The 14,633-nt window shown below is 41.9% G+C and overlaps 1 pseudogene; it reads left to right on the top strand.

Annotated features, from left to right (window-relative positions):
- The first annotated feature begins 9,621 nt into the window (after positions 1-9,621).
- On the top strand, positions 9,622-10,162 carry LOC102845698 (annotated as a pseudogene).
- Positions 10,163-14,633: the final 4,471 nt, after the last annotated feature.

Raw genomic sequence — 14,633 nt, 5'->3', positions numbered from 1 at the left:
GGATAGAAAAAGACCTAGGTTTCAAAGAACTATGAATGCCAGTGTGAAGAAGTTCTACAAGCAAGATTCTGCTGAAAATTATCCAAAAATGTTTGAAACAATATGTCAACAGAGAACTGCCAGATGTGCAGGCTGGATTTAGAAGAGGTCGTGGTACTAGGGATATTATAGCTAATATCAGATGGATCTCGGCAGAAAGCAGGGAATACCAGAAGAATGTCTATCTGTGCTTCATTGACTATGCAAAGGCTTTTGACTGTGTGGATCACAACAAGCTATGGCTGAGTCTGAGAAGAATGGGAATCCCAGAACATTTGATTGTGCTAATGAGAAACCTATCCTTGGACCAAGAGGCAGTTGTCACAACAGAGCAGGGAGACACTGGATGGTTCAAAATCAAGAAAGGGGTCCGTCAGGGTTGTATTTTGTCTCCGTACCTTTTCAGTCTGTATGCAGAACAGATCATCCGAGACTCTGGGCTGTACGAGGAGGAATGTGGCCTCAGGAATGGTGGAAGAATCATCAACAACCTGTGTTACACAGATGACACAACCCTTCTTGCTGAAACTGAGGAGGACCTAAAACTCTTGCTGCAAAGGGTCAAGGACTGCAGTCTTCAATATGGATTGATCTCAACATCAAGAAAACAAAGATTCTCACCACTGGGCCAATTGGCAACATCAGTATGGATGGTGAAGAGATTGAGACAGTTAACAGTTTTCGTTTTCTTGGTTCCACTGTCAACACTCTTGGTAACAGCAGCCAGGAAATGAGGAGACAAATTGCATTGGGAAAGTCAGCTGTGAGGGACCTCTCAAGAGTACTGAAGAGCAACGACGTCAGGCTGGAGACTAAGGTGCACCTGATCCAGGCTATAGTCTTTGCAATTATGTGCTATGCATCGGGGAGTTGGACAGTGAATAGGGATGATAAAAAGAGAATTAATGCCTTTGAGCTGTGGTGCTGGAGAATAGTGTTGAATATACCATGGACTGCTAGGATAACAAATAGGTTTGTCCTGGAGAGGGTGAAGCCAGAATACTCCTTGGAATCAAGGATTCTGAAGCTTATCTGACATACTTTGGGCATGTTGCAAGGAGGGATTGGTCCTTGGAGAGGGACGTCATGTTTGGGAGAGTGGAGTGACGGCGCAGGAGAGGAAGACCCTCAATGAGATGGATCGATTCTGTGAGTGGAGTGGTGGGAATGAGTGTGTTTGAGACGGTGAGGCTGGCACAGGATAGAACGGCATTTAGGTATCTTGTACATAGGGTTGCTATGAGTTGCCAGTGACTCAATGGCACATAGCAACAACAACAACATTCAATCTATACACTGAGCAAACTATTCAAGAGGCTGAATTCTATGAAGAAGACTGAGGTATCAAGATTGGAGAAAGAGTCCTTAGCAACCTGGGTTATGCAGATGACACAACCTTGCTTGCTGAAAGTGATGACTTGAAATGCTTGCTGCAGAAGATCAGACTACAGCCTTCAGTATGGATTGCATCCCAACATCAAGAAGACAAATATCTTCACCAACGGACCAATAAGAAATATGATGATAGATGGAGAAAAGATTAAAATTGTGAACAATTTTACCTTACTTAGATCCACAATCAACACCCTTGGTACCAGCAGTCAAGACATCAGGTAAAGTATTGTGTTTGAGCTTATTGCTTTGGGCAAGTCTGCTGTCAGGGATCTCTACAAAGTATTGAAGAGCAATGATTTTAATTTGAAGACTAAGGTGTGTCTAACTCAAGTCACGGTCTTCTCTATCACTGGCTATGCATCTGAGATATGGACAATAAATAAGGATGTTAGAAGAAAAATGGATGCCTTTGAGTGTGATTTTAAAGAAACCCATGTGGTTTTGAAGTATCCCATGGACTTCTAAAAGAGAAAATGGAGAAGATGTGCTAGAAAAAGTGGAACCAAAATGCTGTTTGGAGGCAAAGATGATGAAGCTTTGTCTCACATACTTTGGGCAGGTTGCTAGGAGAGGCTATTCCTTGGAAAGGGGCATCATGCTTGGGAAGGCAGAGGGTTGGTGAAAGAGGGGAAGCTCTCAATGACATGAAGTGACATGGTGACTCCAGCAATGGGCTCAAGTGTGTGAGAGATGATGAGGATGGCTCAGGGTATGGCAGGGTTCAGATCTGTTGTTCATAAAGTTGCTATGAGTCAGACCTGACTCAATAGCACATAATATCAACAACAACAACAACTCTGAAACTTTCCATTTCTGAGAATTGATGAGTCACAATCAATGCCTTCCTTTGGTAACTTTTTCAGAATCTAGATCAACATCACACACAGCAGAGGAACTCAACAGATTTGCTCATAGATGTATTTCCCAACTCAATTCTAAGTCCTTTTTCATTCACTGAGTCACTGCAGAGAGACTGGGCTCAATAATGCTCAATAAGTCTAATGTTAGACATGATTTCTAGTCACCAGGGCACAATCCCGCCGCTACAGGATGACTGCCTTAGGGTTAGTTACCACAGCAGGGTGCTGGCAGGTCTTTGTCTCAGAGGTATCTCATCTCTAACTGAACCATGCTCCCTGTCAGAGATTGATTTATGTCTCCCTAAAATCCTCACCCCTAGGCCAATAGTCAACAGTATGATGGAGAAAAGATTGAAATTGTCAACAACTTCATCTTACCTGGATCCACAATCTACATGCTTGACACCAGCAGTTAAGAGATCAGGGATCTCTCCAAAGTGCTGAGGAGCTACAATGTCAGTTTGAAGACTAAGGTGTGCCTGATTCAAGCCATGATCTTTCCAATTCTTGCTATGGTTTGAGAGCCAGACAATGACTAAATATGACAGAGGAAGAATTGATACCTTTGAGCTGTGGTGTTAGAGAAGAGTTCTGAACATCCTATGGATTGCCAAAAAGACAAACATATCTGTCTTGGAGAAGGTGAAGCCAGAGTGCTTCTTAGAGAAATTGATCATGAAGTTTTGTCTCATATTTTGGGCATGTTTCTAGAAGAAGCTATTCCTTGGAAAGGGACATCATGCTAGGAAAGGTAGAAGGTAAGTAAAAGAGAAAAAAACTCTCAACAAGAAGGATCAACATAATGATTGGAGCAATCTGCTCGAGCATGTCAGAAATTATGAAGATGGCACAGGATAGGACAGGGTTCTGATCTGTTGTTTATAGGGTAGCTACAAGTTATACTCAACTTGATGGCACATAACAAAAACAAAGAATGTCAACTTGGCAAAGCTGTGATTGCCAGTGCTTGGCAGTTAGGACAGAGTTCTGATCTGTTGTTTATAGGGTAGCTACTACAAGTTATACTCAACTTGATGGCACATAACAAAAACAAAGAATGTCAACTTGGCAAAGCTGTGATTGCCAGTGCTTGGCAGTTATGTAATAATCTGATGTGATCAGTCAGTTACGAGAAGATTTAGGGTGGGATGCAGCACCTGACTCTAGGCATAGCCATATACCAATGAAAGAGAATTTACCTTGGCTATGATCTGCTTTCCATTATATCTCACAAGGGCTAAGAAAGATGTGAGCAGAGGAAGAGGAATGTGGCCATCACCAAGAAAGAAGAACCAGATTAATGCATGGGAATGATTGTATGAAACACAATGTGAATGAGGAATAGTGTGAAACACAATATATATGAACTTTGTAAGCAAACCCATAAAAAACCATTTATTTTAACTTTTTTTTTTAAAAAAAGGACGACTATCCAGGAACGCCTTTGGACTCAGGGCCTTACACTGAAAACTTCCTAGTTCAGTAGAAGCTTATGTGATAAACATTAGCTAAGCCATTTTGTCCTGACACTCATTTTAAGAAATGTATGCCTCAATAATTTTGGCCATAACATGTTTTACTAAGCTTTATGTTCTAGTACAAGCTGACCCAGCTTGATTACCACTCCCTCTGTACCTGGTCCAGGGCCTGGATACCGATAAGAAGTTAGAAACAATAACAATTCCTAAATGTGAAGATATCTCAGCTGCCAACCACAATGAACTTTTTGTAACACACACACCCCATGCCCAATCTCTGTGTACAAACCTCACCTTTGCTTCCTCTCAAGGTCAGTATGGTTTGAGCTTTAGCTGACTTTCTTGGCCACAGGCAATAAAGAACTTTGTTGAGCTCCAGTATTGGCTGAGTGTTTAAAACCTTGCCTTTCTGCCAGAACACTAGATCCAGGGGAAGGTTTATTCCAAGACACATATAGATCTCCAAAGGACATCAGATCCACAGATGTTAACAGGAGACACAAAAACCTTTCTTCAACTGCAACAAATAAAGTGTTCCCTTACTTTAAAAACAAAAACAACCCAAAAGGTCAAAGTAATTTGTGTTGAATTGGAATTGACGCACAGCTGACCTTTCAGTGGGTTTCTATAAGCTATAAACTACACAGGGAAGCTCTGGTGGTCTAGTGGTAAGAAGCAATGCTACAATCCCAAAGGCAAGCAGTTTGAATCTACCAGCTGCTTTGCAGGAGAAGGATGGGTAATTGTGATTTACTTCCTCTGAAAAACCACTGGGGAGTCTGCCATGGGTCAGTTCTGACTCAGTGGCACACAACAACAACAGCAACAACAACGTAACTACATAAGAGGAATTGCCCTTCTTTCCCCTGAAGAGTGACTGATGGATTCGATTTTGGGTTAGCAGGTAAGGTCTCTGTGGACTCTATGCTACCAGACCCTCTAAACCGTGTGAGAATAAATGGATGTTTGTTAAAGCCATACATCTGTGATATTTCTGTTAAAAGTGGCACTAGAATAACTAAGACACACTCCATGAGGTAAGGATAGGAGTTATCTTAGAGGTTTTGAGGATTAAAAAATGAAGTCATACTTCTTGACTTCTTTCTCCTCACTCCTGGACAACTGTGATGTGGAGAAGTGCTACTGCTAATATTGGCCTTGTAAGAAAAGGAACTGCACTTGTAACTTGTACTTCGGAATCTTATAAAAGATGGGAGCCATCAGGTAAGCAAGGGCTTGGGTCAGCCCAGGACTTTGGGTGGTGACACTAACTTTCAGCCTTCAGGATGCTGAGTTAAGGACTATGTTATACAATCATGTTGTCAAGTCCACTTGGACTCCTGGTGGCCCATGTGTGTCTGAATTAAACTGTCCCATAGGGGTTTCAAGGACTCATTACTTAGAAGTAGATTGTCTTCCTACCAGGTGCCTCTGTGTGGACTTTCATGCCAGCCTTTTTAATTAGCAACCTAAAGGATTAAACACTTGCCCCACCCAGAAACTCCTAAAGACTATCTGTTGTTCAGTTGCTGTTGCACAGATTTTGACTGAATGTACAAACTAAAACTGCTCCATAGGATATCCATGTCTGTAACCTTTTAGAAACACTTATTTTTGGAGTGCCTCTGGGTACTCTAATATTCCAACCCTTTGGCTAGCAGCCAATTGCATTAAGTGCTTGTACCTTCCAGAGATTCCTAAGAGGTACAAGAAAAAAAACATTAAATGAAAGCAAAGACAAGCACATCAGAGCAGAAAACCAACTCCTTACCATGGGCTAGACCCATTGAACAAGATGTACAGATTGCAAGAGAATTATAAGAGAAAACTTGATCCCCAAAAAGAAAGACTCTTATCCTCAAATACCAAGTTACAGGCTTCATCTAAGAGAGAACTGCTTAGGCAGCTGGGTTGTCTTTGCTCCAAGGGTGTATGCATTCACTTATTCAGTGAACAACCAGATCAGTGAGCATGTATTTACTGAATACAGCTGTTCACCAGGTAGCTGTGCCCCCAGGAGCTCAGAGTCTGGTGATAAGAGATGGCTGCGGAGATATCTTTGACTCATCAAAAGCTGGAAAGCCACTTTAGGTTCCAAGAAACACAAAACAGGAGTGGAGGATGGAGAAGACTGCTTTCTGCCCTGGGAGTGAGGTGCTGGATCTGGAGAAGTCAAACAAGGATGGGGGTAGAGATGGTAGGGCACCAGAATGCGAAAATGGGCTCTTCATTTGTTCATAGCACTTAATGCGTGCCAGACACCGGGTAATTTAGAAAATATCAGTTCATTTCAGCCTCATGTGACCCTATGAGGTAGCAGGCTAACTTCCTTCCTTTCCCAGCTCAGAAAACTAAAGCCAGGAATCTTTTTTTTTTCCTCAGAGTTTGAATTCTTTTTTTTAAAAAAATTATTACTTTTTTATTTTTCTACTAGTTTATTTACAAAACTTAAATACAAATTTGAACAAATTCTTTTGATTTCCCTCATTCCCACCCATCAAATTGTACAATGATTAATCCCCTCTACCCCCTATACATCCACATCCCTCTGCTTCCAGCCTCTCCCAGCCCTCCTGGATCCTTATACTCATCCTACAATAACAGTCTTATACAATATTTATCCTTGTGGGACTGAGTTAGTTCACTCAGCGTAATGCTCTCCAGTCCCTCCCAAGTTAGGTAATAATTTACAAAGTTATTGCTCCTGCGTGCTGCATAATATTCCATTGTGTGAATGTACCATAATTTCTCAATACATTCATTTGTGGTTGGACATTTGGGCTGTTTCCATGTTCTTGCTATGGTGAATAATGTTGCTTTGAACATTGGTTTACAAATCTCAGTTTGTGGTCAGTTCTCAAATTCCATGTGACCCAGCACAGAATCTTGTAGGAGTACCTAAGAAAGGGACCACACGGAGACACCCAAAGGAAGAGAGGGCAGGGTCAGAGGCATCGCCTGCCAGGAACACTGCGTTCTGGGCCTCTCCCGGGCCCCTGAGCCTGCATTAAGCTTCATGCATGCACAGAAGACAGGACCTTTTTACAAGAACCAAATCTTCACTGATGGTCCCTTGGCAGATGTCTTACATGTGATGACTTTCAGTCATGAAAGAAAGACTATCACCAGAGTATTAGTGCTCATAAGTTCTTTTCTGAACATTTTGCTATGGCTTGGACGAACCAGTCATTACTTTTAAAGAATCCACTCTCCCTCATGTGAGCCAGGGCCTTGTCTTCCCAGAGTGGCAGCCGAAATGGGAAAGAACCACCCCCTGTAATGTCTTTTGTGTACCTGCTTATATTGATAGTTACTCTTACAGATACAACCCTTATTCGTCAGTTTGTTGTACTAGGGGGGCTATTTGCCTGTTTCCTGCTTATTTTATAGTTTAACCATGCATATACTTGCTTGATTATTATGTATTCATACCAATATAGCACTTGTGTATCAGTTTGCTGTGCTGGAGTCACTCACAGTTTGCTGTGATGTTGGAAACTTTGCCACTAGTATGTCAAATAAGTACCAGCCAGGCAGATGGAACTCAGCAGAGCTGCCTCATTAAGGCAGACTAAGAAGTAGGACTGGCCAACCACTTCTGAAATAACAGGTCTTGAAAAAAAAAACCCTATGAACAACAGAGGCACATTGTTACGTATATAGCACTGGAGGTAGAGCCACACACTGGAGGTCATTCAAAATGAAGAGAAACAGTTGCACACATCCATTATATTAGGGACTTGAAAGACACGGAATAAGAATCTAGGAAAATGAAAAGTTATAAAAGACTAGATGGATAAAGATGGACATTCTAGGCATTAGTGAGCTGAGACGAACTGGCATTGGCCACTTTGAATGAGATACTCATATGAGCTACCAGGCCAGGAATGAAAAAATTGAAGAAGATAGTAGGTGTTGCATTCAGAGTAAAACAACAACAATAAAAGACATTTCAAGATCTATCCTGAGAGTCATCACAAAACATGCTCTTTCAATATGGCCATCCTGTAGGTCATACAGGGATCACCGCATGGTCCCCAAACTCTTGTTGTTATGTACTGTTGAGTCAGCTCCAACTTATAGCAGTCCTTTGTACAACGACTCTGAACCTTGCTCTTTCTTGAGCCAATTTAATCATTTCTGACACACCTACCTCCATTACCTCAGTCACTGAGTCAATCCATCCCATTCAGGGTCTTCCTTTCTTGCTCTTTCCCCTACCCTTCCAAGCATGATATCCCTCTCCAAGAACTGGTCCTCCCTGGCCCCGTGCCCAAAGTATGTCAGATGGAGCTTCAGAATCCTTGCCTCCAAGAAGCAGCCTGGTTTCACCCTCTCCAGGATGGACATATTTGTTCTCCTAGTGTATGCCAGGGATGTGTCCTATCTCCATACCTTTTCAACCAGTATGCAGAGCAGATTATCCAAGAGGCTGGGCTCTATGAGGAGAAGTGTGGCGTCAGGATTGCTGGAAGATCTATTAACAATCTGCATTATGGATATGACACAACCCTGCTTGCCGAAACTGAGGAAGACTTCATGCACTTGCTGCAGAGGGTCAAGGACTGCAGCCTTCAGTATGGACTGAGGCTCAATGTCAAGAAGACAAAGATTCTTACCACTGGGCCAATTGGTAGCATCAGGATGGATGGCGAAGAGATTGAGATTGTTCACAGCTTCAGTTTGCTCGGCTCCACGGTCAACACTCTTGGCACCAGCAGCCAGAAAATCAAAAAACATATTGCGATGGGAAAATCTGCTGTTAGGGACCTCTCTAAAGTACTCAAGAGCAACGGTGTCTCTCTGGAGACTAAGGTCCGCCTGATACAGGCCATGGTCTTTGCAATCACTTGTTATGCATCAGAGAGTTGGACAATGACTAGGGAGGATAGAAGGAGAATTGATGCCTTTGAGCTGTGGTGCTGGAGAAGAGTATTGAATGTACCATGGACTGCAAAGAAAACAAACAGATTAATCCTGGAGAGTGCTAAACCAGGCTACTCCTTGGAGGCAAGGATTCTGGGGCTTCGTCTGACATATTTTGGGCATGTTGGAAGGAGGGACAGGTCCTTGGAGAGGGACATCATACTTGGGAGGGTTGAGGGACAACGCAGGAGGGGAAGACCCTCTATGAGATGGATTGATTCGGTGACTGGGGTAATCGGGATGGGTGTGTCAGAGGCAGTGCGAATGGCACAGGATAGAGCAGGGTTTAGGGCTGTTGTACATAGGGTCGCTATGAGTTGCAAGCAACTTGACGGCACATAACAACAACAACCGCAGCACATGGGTATAGTCAATACTTTTTTCAGCATCACAACTCAAAAGGCATCAATTCTTCTTCTATTCATTGTCCAGCTCACTGATGTGTAACAAGTTAAAAACAAACAAACAAACACCTGACCCTCCTGGAACCTGAGTGGTATGAACAAATTTGTGGAAAGAATCACTGGAGAGGCTCAATATCAGCAGTCAAAACCAGGCCAGGTGCTTACTACGGGATAGACCATCAATTTCTCACATGAAAGTTCAAACTGAAGCTGAAAAAAATCAAAACAAAGACTATAACCAAAATATGATCTGGAGTCTATCCCACCTGAATTTAAAAGCCATCTGAGAAATAAGTTTGAGGCAGTCCTGCCTCGACGCCCTTCAGGACGTTCTTTGTTGGGGAAACTGGAAGATGAGAGGCGAATGAAGGGTCTTGGAGAACTCACTACTCTGAGTTCGGCTAAGGCTGGCCCATCCTGAGGTTGTCTGTGCGACTCCTACCGCCTACATCGACTTCACTCAAAAGAAGCTAGATTCCAAGATTGCTGTGGCTGCATAGAACTGTTACCACGTGACTAATGGGGGCCTTCACTGGGGAGATCGATCAGCCCTGATGTGATAAAAGACTGAGGACTCACTAGGGTCGTTCTGGGACACTCAGGAAGAAGGTACATCTTTGGAGAGTCAGAGGAGCTGACTGGACAAAAAGTAGTCCATGCCCTGGCAAAGGAAGAGTCACTGCCTGCACTGGAGAGAGGCTGGATAAGGGGGTATGTGGCATCGCTGAGAAAGTTGTTTTTGAGCAAACCAAAGTCATCACAGATAATGTGACAGTCTGGAGCAAGGTCACCTTGGCTTATGAGCCAGTGTGGGCCACTGGTACTGGCAAGACTGAAACACTCCAACAGGTCCACGAAGGACATGAAAAAAAAGCTCCAGAGATGGCTCCAGTCCAACAACTTGGATGCAGCGGCTCAAAGCACTAGCATCATTTATGGAAGTTCTGTGACAGGGGCCATCTGCATGGAGCTGGCAAGCCATCCTCGTGTGGATGGCTTCCTGGTGGGTGAGGTGTCCCTCAGGTATGAATTTTTGGACTTCCTCAATGCCAAACCATAAGCTCCATCCATCTCTCCTACCTTCTTTCTGCTGAATCTGAGACCAGGCAGCCCAGAAGCCCCACAACTGCCTCCCCACCACCACATGCTTCTGACGGTGTCACTTGGCCCCTCTTATGGCTGAGTCCATACCATACCTTCCTTTACTGTTCACACCTTCCCTGCAATGGTTGGGACCAGGCCAATCACTTCTCTACTTACTACAATGGTGAGAATGAAACATGTCACCAAGGTGGCTTCTCATCGGATGGGAGGTATGAGAGGTGGAGCTTGTCCTTGGGTCCTCTCACTCTCCAGTGAGAGTGCAGGAGCGAAAAAGCATCCTTTTCTGTTCTCGAGACACCATGAGAAAACCCTGTCCTTCCCTCGGAGGCCGGGGGTTCTACCCTCTCCTGTGAGACCAATGCCTGTGTGTATTGTGTATGAGCTGTCTTATGTGGAGGGGAAATAAATATCTGGCACTGAGAGAAAAAAGTTTGAGGCACTGAACAATAATGATCAAAGACCAGAGAGCTGTGGGATGACTTCAAGGATATCATCCGTGGACAATTTTTTAAATCTTTTTGCAACATCTAAGCTTTTTAGATGTCTTGAGGTGACAATGTATGATACAAAGTAGTGCTAGTGAGTTAAGCAATTTGTAAATATCTTTAATAGGAAAGCATCTTGGACATGGAATTGCTATACCATTTCTGAGTGGTGTCCATCCAGGTTGATTAGTTGGCTGCAGAGGGTCAGAAAGACATGTGAGAGGAGGCATTGTGTGCCTGTGTGTCCATATTTGCATTTTTGTAGTAACTATGATACATGTGTATGACTCTCAACCATATTGTTATCCATTGTTTTAATAGAGAACTGATAGCTATCTTAGAAACATTATACTCTATTGCTTTGTTTTAAATTACTCATTAAAGGAATGCAGTATTTTAATTGCAGCTCTGCCAATATCTCGAGGTGTGCACCGTTTCTTGTCTTTATATAATTTTTGTCCCCAAGAATGGTTAATTGCTTTTTTGTCCTTGATTTAATCAGTATAGTGTATTCTTGGTTGTCAAAAATACTTATGGCTTTGGGACTCTGAATTCATAAATACTTGCGACGCGTGAAAAGCATGAATCCATAACGTATGGCCTCAATCAGATAAAAATGTATGCTTCGTTGTGTGTGTGTATATGTACATAAAATGTAAAAGGACATAAACTAATCAAGATGATTATGGGTGGCTTTTTGTGTTCTCTGCTTTACCATTTTCTATAATGCATATATTTTAAGAGAAAAAAAAGATGTTCTTTTTAAAAACCTGCATGAAGTCTCCATTGCTTGCAGAATAAAGTTAGCTGTTCACACCTAAAAAAAAAAAAAAAGGGCATCATCCATGAAGAAAGCAAAAGGTCAACACAAAGTCAGGTAAGAAATACAAAAATGGATATCAGAGGACTCTGAAAACGGCACTAAAACATTGAAAAGCCAAAGTAAAGGGGGAAAATGCTGAAGTAAAGAAGATGAACAGAAGGTTTCAAAAGGCAACTTGAGGGGGGAAAGCCAAGCATTATAATAAAATGTACAAAGAGCTGGAGTTGTACAATAAAAAGGGAAGAATACCTTTTAGATATTATTGTTATGACATGCATCCAGAACGAAGGTAGCATAGTGGAGTGGACTTGGGCGGAGAGATTGAATAACAGTGAAAGGATTTGTTCTTCTACTTTTCAAAAAGAAAAGCAAATTGGGGGAGGGGTGGGCAGGGAGACAATTGCAACAATGAATAAATCGAAATCCAAAGTCTCTATAAGCTTTTATTAAAATCAATTTAAAAATAGAAAAAGTGGAGGAAAGCATAATCTTTTAAAAAAGGAGAAGTATTAATTTGACATTTCTCAACCTGAAAGAACTAAAGAACAAATTCAATTCTTGTATTGCAATCCTGAAGGATGATATGGGCAAAATCTTGAATGATCCAGGAAGCATCAAAAGAAGATGAAGGTAACACAGAGCCATTGTACCAAAAAGAATTGGCTGACATAGAACTGTTTCAGGAAGTAGCATATGATATAAAAAAAAAATCAATAGTAATGAAAGAAGACATTCAACCTGCAGTGAAGATTTTGGGGTGGGGAAAGGCCCAGGATTGATGGAATACCAATTGACATGTTTCAAGAAACAGATTCAGCCCTGTACATGCTCACTAGTCTATGACATGAAGTTTGGAACAAAGCTACCTGGCCAACTGACTGGAAGAGATTCATATTTACTCCCATTCCCAAAAAAGGAAACCCACTTAGAAACCCAATGTAGAAATATTATAATAGCACATACAAGTAAAATCTTGCTGAAGATTATTTTTAAATAGCTAAAAAAGTACATCAACGAACTATTAGAAATTGAGAGTGAATTTAAAAGAGGCTGTGACACCAGGGATAGCATAATTAATGTCAGATTGATCTTGGCATCTTGAAGGATTTTTGTTTATTTATGTTTTATTAAATATGCAAAGGCAGTTGACTATGTGAGTCGTAAAAAACTATGACTAACAAGAAGAACAGGAATCTTAGAACACTTAACTGTGTTCATGTGAAGCCTATACCTAAACTATGAATTGTCCAAACCAAACAAGAGAGACTGCGTGGTTTAAAATAAAGAAAGGTCTGTCTGTCAGGGCTGATTCTTTTGTCCTATATACAGCGCAGATACCTATTCAATCTGTATGCAAAGCAAATCATTCAAAAAGCTGGACTGCATGAAGAAAAATGTGGCATCAGGATCAGAAGAAGAGTCTTCAATAATCTATACTATGAAGATGGAATGATCTTGCTTGCTGAAAGTGAAAAGGGCTTGAGGTGCTTGCTGCAGCAGCTCAAAGACTACTACCTTCAATATAGACTAACCTCAAGATCAATAAAACAAAAATCCTCACCACTGTACCAATAGGTAACATTTACAGAAGACTAAAGTTGTCAACAATTTCATCTCACTTGGGTCCACAATTAACACAACTGGTAACAGAAATCAAAAGATATTTTGCATGGAGATATCTTCTGTCAAGGACCTGTCCAAGAAGCTGAGGACCAGTGATGCAGTGATGTAAGTTTAAGGACCAAGGTGCACTTGACTCAAGCCATGGCCTTTTCATTTACTTCTTACATATCTTAAAGTAGGGTAATGACTAAGGATGACAGAAGAACAATCAATGCCTTTGGAAAAGAGTAATTATTATCTCATGGTCTTCCAAAATGGCAAACAAATATCTATTAGAGAAAGTGCACCCAGGGTGCTCCTTATCGGAAAGGATGGTGAATCTTTGTTTCACATTCTCTGGGTATACTGTTAATAGGGGAAAGACCTTGGAAAAAGACATCACTCTGAGAAAGCTGGAAGGTCCACAAAAGAGAAGACAACCCTCAATGAGTTGTATCTACACAATGACTGTAGCAATGGGCTGTATATCTGTTTATCTGGGATAGTGAAGATGGTACAGGTTAAGGTAAATTTCAGATCCAGTGTTTTATAGGTTCACTGTGAGTTATATGTGACTCAATGGCACCTAGTAACAATAACAACATTCTTCCTCACATTTCCTTGGCCAGATATGAGACGTCATCTCTTGCATTGAATCTATCGCTAAAAACAAGCTGTTTGCTTCTACTACTACCATTCAGGCATCCATCCACTCATGTGGCCACAGGAATATCAAGTATATGCCGGGGCAGTTCTAGGCATGGCAGTTCTCAGCATGAAGCAAAGTTTGAGACAGAGTTGAGGAAATAATCCTACACTGTGGGAAGTATTGAGACCAGAAGAAGGACAGAACACTGAGCAGGCCCACAGGAGGGTCCATGAACAGCAAGGAGAGTCTGGGAAGCTACATGCAGCCAGGCTGGCCAAGTAGACAGTAAGCTCCCAACCGGCAGGGTGCTGGCACATATTTGATATTCCCTGGGCCATCATGTATGGGTGCCTGAATGTGGATAGTAGAAATAAAGTGAAGACCAAAAGGAAAGATGGTCTTCCTGTCCTGGGCAGTAACATTAAGAAACAAAAACAAACAAACAAAACACAAAAACTACTGCATAAAATCATTTCCAACTTCTTGTGAACCTCCTTTGACTTTTCAAGGCTGTAAATCTTAAATGGAGGAGATGACCTCTCCAGAGGAGCAGCTGGTGGATTTGAACCATCAACTTTTCCATTAGTAGTGTAGCATGCTACACACTACTCTGTCAATGATTATTAAATAAAATGGAAAGAAAGTGGCTCTCCAAAATCAAGTGTATGAGAAGTAAGATTTGAAAAGCCAAGAATAACTAAACTCACTGTCGTTGACTTGCAACCAACCCTCAGTTGACCCTCTGTCAGGTCTCAGAGGCTGTAAATTGCCAGGGAGGAGATGGCCCATCTTTTTCCTGAGGAGTGGCTGGTTCAATTTGAAACAAGAGCCAGCATGGTTTTGTGTTAGCAAGTCAACTTCCTATGGA

The sequence above is a fragment of the Elephantulus edwardii genome, unplaced genomic scaffold (genome assembly GCF_000299155.1).
Source record: "Elephantulus edwardii isolate Elephantulus edwardi_28Jun2011 unplaced genomic scaffold, EleEdw1.0 scaffold00063, whole genome shotgun sequence".
NCBI lineage: Eukaryota > Metazoa > Chordata > Mammalia > Macroscelidea > Macroscelididae > Elephantulus > Elephantulus edwardii.
The sequence above is the reverse complement of the archived record's forward strand: the minus strand, read 5'-3'. Positions and strand labels throughout refer to the sequence as shown.